This window comes from Nansenia antarctica (assembly GCF_963989245.1).
Source record: "Nansenia antarctica genome assembly, chromosome: 7".
NCBI classification, from domain to species: domain Eukaryota; kingdom Metazoa; phylum Chordata; class Actinopteri; order Argentiniformes; family Microstomatidae; genus Nansenia; species Nansenia antarctica.
In genome coordinates, this window is record NC_137677.1 from 5,953,074 (window position 1) to 5,960,573 (window position 7,500).

The following is a 7,500-nucleotide window of genomic DNA, read 5'->3' on the forward strand; positions in this document are numbered from 1 at the left end:
GATTATAATAATAACAACAACAACAATAATAATAATTATTAGTATTATTATTCTTTATTTTTATGTTTATGTTTTGACTCATCCTACAGGACACTACACTACCTCCTACACTAGCTCCAGGTCCCATGTTAGCGTGCCTCCACTCACGAGGGACGCTAAAAACAATGTTGTTACGTAATATTGTATTTGATCTTTACCTGTTCTTTTTACTGTTTTCCCCTGCTTTTATATTCATTCTATGCTTGTATATGTTTTTATATCTGTTTTTTATATTCACTTTATGTTCTTATTCCTGTTGTAAAGCACTTTGAGCTGCATTTCTTGTATGAAAGGTGCTATATAAATAAAGCTTTACTTACTTACTTACTTACTTACTTACTTACTTACTTACTACTGCCCTACAACAACCTGACCAGTGGCGGACTCAGGCTGTTTGAAGGGCAGGGGCGAAAAGAAAAAAAGGGCACCTACTGCACAACATGGGACCCCATCAGTGCACATGGTCAAGTTTAGACTATTGGAGGGGCACCAATAGGGCACATCCTCTCTTTTTCGCCACTCAAAAGGGCACTTAAGCAAGAAATGTTTCAACCATGGGGGCACCAGGAGGGGCGGTCGCCCCCCCTGCCCCCCCTGTCCCCCCCCTGAGTCCGCCAGTGAACCTGACCCATCCTACAGGACACTAGCTCCTGCACTCCAGGATCCTGGCAGCCACTTAAGAGCACAGCCTGATCTGAATGGTGTAAATGTAACACCTCCACAAAGTAGAGCTGATAATTGCGGCCTTTTTACGGCATAAGCCGTGGCGTTCATTCTCACATTGAAAGATTGAAAGACCCCCCAATCAGACTACTACTCAACGCTAGAACTCTCCTGTATGTGCTAAAGTAAGCTAATAAAAATCCGCCCACATGACCATGATAAGAACCTTTATAGCAGTGGACTTGGCCGTGCCGGGAGGGGTGTGGTGGTGTTCAACCCGATTTGTTTTTTTCGGTTTGTTTGTTTGACCTGACCACCGGAGGCATGTGTTGTCAGAAGTATTTGTGGTCTGAAAAAACTGGTGTAAAAAAAAAAAGTAAAAACCTGACTGAGTTCAGCCGAGAATGAGAGAGAGAGGGAGAGAGAGAGAGAGGGAGGGAGAGAGAGAGAGAGAGAGAGAGGGAGGGGGAGAAAGAGAGAGAGAGAGAGAGAGAGAGAGAGAGGGAGGGAGGGAGGAGAGAGAGAGAGAGAGAGAGAGAGAGAGAGAGAGGGGGAGAGAGAGAGAGAGGAAGAGAGAGAGAGAGGGAGGGGGAGAAAGAGAGAGAGAGAGAGAGAGGGAGGGAGAAAGAGAGAGAGAGAAGTGGGGGGAGGGGAGGAGGGTGTTGGCACTGAGGAATGGACTTCTAGTACATTGAGTCTGACTCATTTCTGGTAGAGAATGAGTAAGTCTCCTTTTTGCTACTGGCTTCTTCAAACCGTTGATGAATTCCACCGGTTCCATCATTTCCCCTTTAGATGTGGGTGTACGCCATGTTTCTCATGTCGGTGTTCATAAACAGGTATTATGTTTGTGGTTGCTGCACCTTCCTCAGGAACAAAGCGACACGTCAGGGTGGATGTGTACCGTACACAGACATTGATTATGGGTGCCAGATCATATGCTGCCATTTCCTTTTCTTGGTGCAAAAACAAGTTGAGAAGCCACCCACTCACACCCGTCTCCCACACACACACACGCATGAACACATCCACACCCACACACACGCACGCTGACGCAGCCCACACCAGCCCTCCGTTGCCCACTAATCCCCTCTGGCTCCTGGGCTTAGTGCTGTCCCTAGCTCCGAGCGATTCCCCATTTATTCGGGAATGCCACCCCACCCCTCCTCTCCTTCCCCGTTCCCCCCCTTCCCCCTTTTCGATCTTTTTTTTCTGCCTGTATTTTTCCCACTTTCTGTCTCTCTCTCTCTCTCATCTTCTCCCTCCCTCTCTCTCTCTCTCTCTCTCTCTCTCTCTCTCTCTCTCATCTTCTCCCTCCCTCTCTCTCTCTCTCTCTCTCTCATCTTCTCTCTCCCTCTCTCTCTCTCTCTCTCATCTTCTCCCTCCCTCTCTCTCTCTCTCTCTCATCTTCTCCCTCCCTCTCTCTCTCTCTCTCTCTCTCTCTCTGTCTCTCTCTCTCATCTTCTTCTCCCTCGCTCTCCCTCTCCCACTCCTCTTCCCTCCTTTTCTCTTCTCCTCAGTTTCGGCGGTCTCTGACTGCCTCTCTCCCACCCTTCCTGTTGTTGTCCCTGTATCTCCCTGTTTCGGTTGTGTCCATAAACACCATAATAGCTGGGTCACCGCTACCGCTGCTGCGGCCTACTGACATTCCCCCCGTCCCCCCCCCTGCCCCCGCCATCTCCTCTCCCTCTCTCTTGGCTGCAGTAATCTAATCATTGATATAGAAGGTCATTATCAGTCACATGGCTCCGCCTAGCCAAGGCCAAGCGGAGAGCCTGATTTCATCTGTGACGTCAGGGCGAGAGGAGAGCGGGCCGCGGCCTTCTCCCTATCACACCCGCTTAAAATAGCCCTCCACCCTCGCTGAGCGACGTCATTAATTCCTGTCTCTCTCTCTCTGGTCCTGCCCGGGCCGGCTGCTCGACCCCCCCCCCCCCCCCCCCGCCTCCCTCCCTCTCTCTCCACCCCCGCATCCCCCTGACTTTCCTGTCTCTCCCCGCCAAGCTTTCTCTTTTGTACTCTCACCCACTCTCTCTCTCCCTCTTTCTTTTCTCTATCTCACCCCCCTTCTCTGCTTGTTTCCTGATAACAGCCCGGCCGGTCGGTGTGGGTTGTAAATCCATCGCGGGGAGGGTTCAGTGCACTCTAGTCTACTGAGTACTGCCATTTCCAGTGAGTCAGGTGTTCTAAGAAAGGATAGTCACACACACACACACACACACATTTGCAAAGCCGGTCAGTCAGTAATCCTGTGGAGGATTTCGACTGTCCAAACACACAGCCCTAGCTTCCCCACCCCTCGACTTCCTCAGTTGGCGAAATCCAATCTTTCACAACCATATTGCTGAAACTGTGAATGCCCTGCTCTCTCTCTCTCTCCATCAACTACTGACTGAGAGGCTTTTTATGAATAAGTCTAGGAGGCCGGTATCGCCGACATCCGTACGCGGATAAACAGTAGATAACGTCTTCCAACAGTGAGTCAGAGAACCTCCTCCGAACTCACCCTCTGTGTGACCCTATACAGAGTAAACAATGATCAAAAGGACTGACTCGAATACAAAAAAGCACTCTGGCGTAATCACACCAACGACCAAAGGAAGGACTTGATGAATTCCAAAGCACCCTGGCAGCGGAACAACATTTGATCTGACTGCTGACGGCCGAACCAAGGACAGCACGAGGCCCCCAGGGGCTTTCAAACAACTCACCGCCCCCCCCCCACCCCCACCCCCTTCCAGAATGTAGGGAAAAGGACATCATTTCCCAACGTTGGAATGACTGCACTAGCCTTGCGAATACATTTACGTCAACATGTCTGTTGTTGCCCAACATCCTCACTGTGTCATCATGATAGAGATAGAACACTCCCTGTTCCCACAGGCCCCAAGGCCTTAGCCAGATAGCAGCTACCCCTAGCAGGCTATGTTTAGCCATATAATTGGTGTATTATTTCTGTTGACGTTACTCAATACAGCCAGTTACACCGACTATAACTTGGCAGTTAATTAGTCAGATGGGTCTATTTTTACTGGCGCAGTTGACATAGCTGGTGTTAACTGCTTGTTAAGGATGTGTTTATCATGCATTGCTAATATTAGCTAAATCAATTATTTTAGGCTTAGCTTGGCAGTGAAACACGGACTCTCTCCGTGACCCCTGAATAATGCGGGATATTAAAAGACACTCGATCCTGTAGAATCTGATAGGCGCTATACGCTACATGATCTGTCTTGGTTACATGGTCACATCGGATAGGTGAAGCACCGCTCCGTACACACTTCAATTCTCTGTCCTTCTTTGAGCCTTTGGAAAAATACTCTGAGGTTCTATTTAGAGGGAGAGCCGTGGAGCGAGCGACCTCCCCCTCATGATTTCGGAAACACACGTGGAGCATTGGCCAATGGCACCATGCCGGGGATGCCTGACCACAGCAAAACACATGCAGGCAAGCGTACGCACACACACACACACACACACACACACACACACACACACACTGATATGTCAATACAATATGCCTTTCAAACAAAATGAGCTGCAGTAGTGGAGAAGGTGAACAAAAACCTTTTCCGTCTCCCCTGGTCCTCCCCTGACACTGAACCACGCAGGTTCTTACGTAGATAAGTCGTCTTCATAAATGTCATCTTTGACTTTGACCCAGTTACTGTAAGGGTGGAAAATCCCAAGTGTAACATGATGGGTGCAATAGTGGTGGTGGTGGGGAGGAGGGGGAGATCACTCACGTAGAGGGGGGAGGAGGGAGGAAGGGGGGAAGGGGGAAGGAGGAGGGGAGTGCCAGGGAGAAGAGGGATGACGCAGGGAGCAGGGATGGATATCACCCCTGCTCCCCACAGGGTTACGCAGGTGCTTGACTCTCTCTCTCCGCTAACACAACGTGACGACCAACCGATTCCAGACTTTGCAAACCCCCCCTCGCTATCCCCCTGTCATCAATGTTGTGGTCACCGAACCCTCCCCCCTCTCCTCCCCTTTGCATCGGCCCCGGCCGGCTTGATAATAATTCATCAATGATTCTGGCGGTTGTCACCGGCTGCCAGCTCCACTGCTGCCCCCCTGGTCTGGAAGGTGGTGAGGGCGGAGGGGGGCGGAGGGAGCATTTGCATGCAGGAGTGAGGTATAGGACTGACAGGAGGGTGGGAGGCGGTGGAATCCAGGTCTTGCTGGAGCTGGTCTAAACGTGTTAGAGGAGTTATGCCTGTCTGCCTGGCTAGGATGTCCTCGGCGGTTGTGTCCTCGGTGGAAACTAGCTTCATGGCATATTTTCCAAGTACTTCAGCGGAGAGGCATGTGATTAGGAAACCACTGAGAGGAGGCAGGGGGGGGGGGGGGGGGGAGTGTCAGCCCTCAGCCCGCCCAGGGGAGGAGGAGGAGGAGGAGGAGGGGGGTGGGGGTGGGGGGGGGTTGACTCACTTTAACAGACCTTGTTGTGAGGGTTACATTTTATCCTAATGTATTCTGAAGAGGTTTTCAGAGCTAACAAAGGAAGCAAGAAGAGAAACATTAGGAAGGTGTGTGGTTTGGTTTTTCAAAGCCGTTTGACACAATTCCAAAAATAACATGACCTCACACACTCATATACCGGAACTGCAGGGTTCTTGTCTGGACTCACCACCGAGCTATTAAAAGTACAACAACTGTCTGTGTCAACACATCAAGTGTGCGTGTGTGTGTGTGTGTGTGCGTGTGTGTGCGTGTGTGTGTGCGTGTGTGCGTGCGTGCCTGCGTGCCAGCATGCGTATGTGTGTGTGTGTGTGTGTGCGTGCGTGTGTGCGTGCCAGCCTGCGTGCGTGTGTGTGAGTGTGTGTGTGTGCGTGTGTGCGTGTGTGTGTGTGTGTGTGTGTGCGTGCGTGCGTGTGTAGCGTGCGTGCCTGCGTGCCAGCATGCAGGCGTGTGTGTGAGTGTGTGTGTGTGTGTGTGTGCATGAGTAACCAAATATTCCTTTGTTCAACTCTGTGTGTTGTGGAAAGACGGAGACTGAAGCAGCTTAGTAGTCATTATACAGTATAAAGAGAATATGAATATCAAGGGAAAAAAGGACTCATCCTATGATGGACAGATCACAAGGGAGTGACCGATGGAAGACGAGAGGGAAGGAGGCAGGGAGGGAGGGAGGGAGGGAAGGAAGGGAGGGAGGGAGTGACACATAAGGAACTTAGCATGACTGTCACATTAGGAACTCGATCCCGTAGCTTCTGTCCCCTTGTTTGGGAAGAGCAGAGTGAACGCGTGTGCCAGGATTAAGGAAACACCCCCAGCTAGCGCCAACTAGCCCCAGGAGGCCTCCTGGGGGGGGGGGGGGGGGGGGGGGGGGGGGCGAGGTATCACAGTAGCAGGCTCGGTGTGGTGACACTATGTTGATATCCTGCGAATGTACTTTAAATATAATGTTTGGGATGATCCATCACGGCCGTTGTGAAAAGGTCACTCGGTGCATAGAGGGTATTACAACGTTTGCTCATACTAGTCCACGCCGGCTCTCCTTCCTTACATAGTAACAGTCGAAATAAACGACTCAGCAAATGGTACGACCCCCCCCCCCCCCCCCCCCCGGAGAAGGGCAGTGCTATTTTCTACCTCGATGCAGATTTGAGCAGTAAAGAAAAGAAAGCAAAATCTCAACCCCTCACGGGTTTGAGCCAGCGTTTTGTGATGACGGAACATAAATGTAATTGTATTGTGAGCGAGCGAGAACATTAGGGGACACTCCTGCTTGCTGTCTCCCCACACCTCCACGACAAACCACACATGGCCGTGTGAGAGGAGAGGGGTTAACTCTCTCACGGGAGGCCTCTATGCCCACGGCCTCACCCTGGCACCCCCGCCCCCTCCTCCCCCGTCCCCCTCTGTCTCCCCCTCCCCTCCCCGTCACCTTATTGTTGCTCTCCTCTCATCCCTCTGGAATGTGACACTTTTCTCGCAGACCGCCACAACATCATTGTCAGCAGCCAGAGGGAAGGCAGGTGATATTTTACACGTCGGCCTCAGCCAAGCACAGCACAACCACGCCTCTAGTCTCATACACAAAACACACATACACACACACACCAACACCAACACACATACACACAAACACACACACACACACATACACACAAACACACATACACACCAACACACATACACACAAACACACATACACACACACATATACACACACACCAACACACAAACACACACACACACACACATACACACCAACACACATACACACAAACACACACACACACACACACATACACACCAACACACATACATACAAACACACACACACACACACACACATACATACACACACACAGAGTATTGGATGTAGAGTGGTGCCGAGAAATGGAAAGGTAAGGGTGACGAAATACTGTTTTAAACGGGCATGGTGTGTGTACCAATGGACACACAGACACGCATGCAGGTGCAAACGCACACACGCACACACACAGGCAGACGCTCCGCCATTTTACATTGCACACCCTTAGGGAGAAAAGGGGTACGAGGAGGATCGAAACCTGTAATAATAATACCTGTGAAACAAAGGTGTGTGTTTTTACCACCGGAACGCAGGACTGAGTGAGGATCAAAGGGCTACAGAACAGAAGAATTTCCTTGCAGAGATCTCCAGAGAAATCTGAAAAGGGGGACGGATCTAGGGCCTCATGCAAACGAGAGCTCATGCAAACAGGCAACATGTCGGTGACACTTACGCAAATGAGGCCCACCTGGGTTCCTTCTAGGAATGTGGATGTGGAGAACAAAAGAGATGTCATATCGAATGAGACCGGG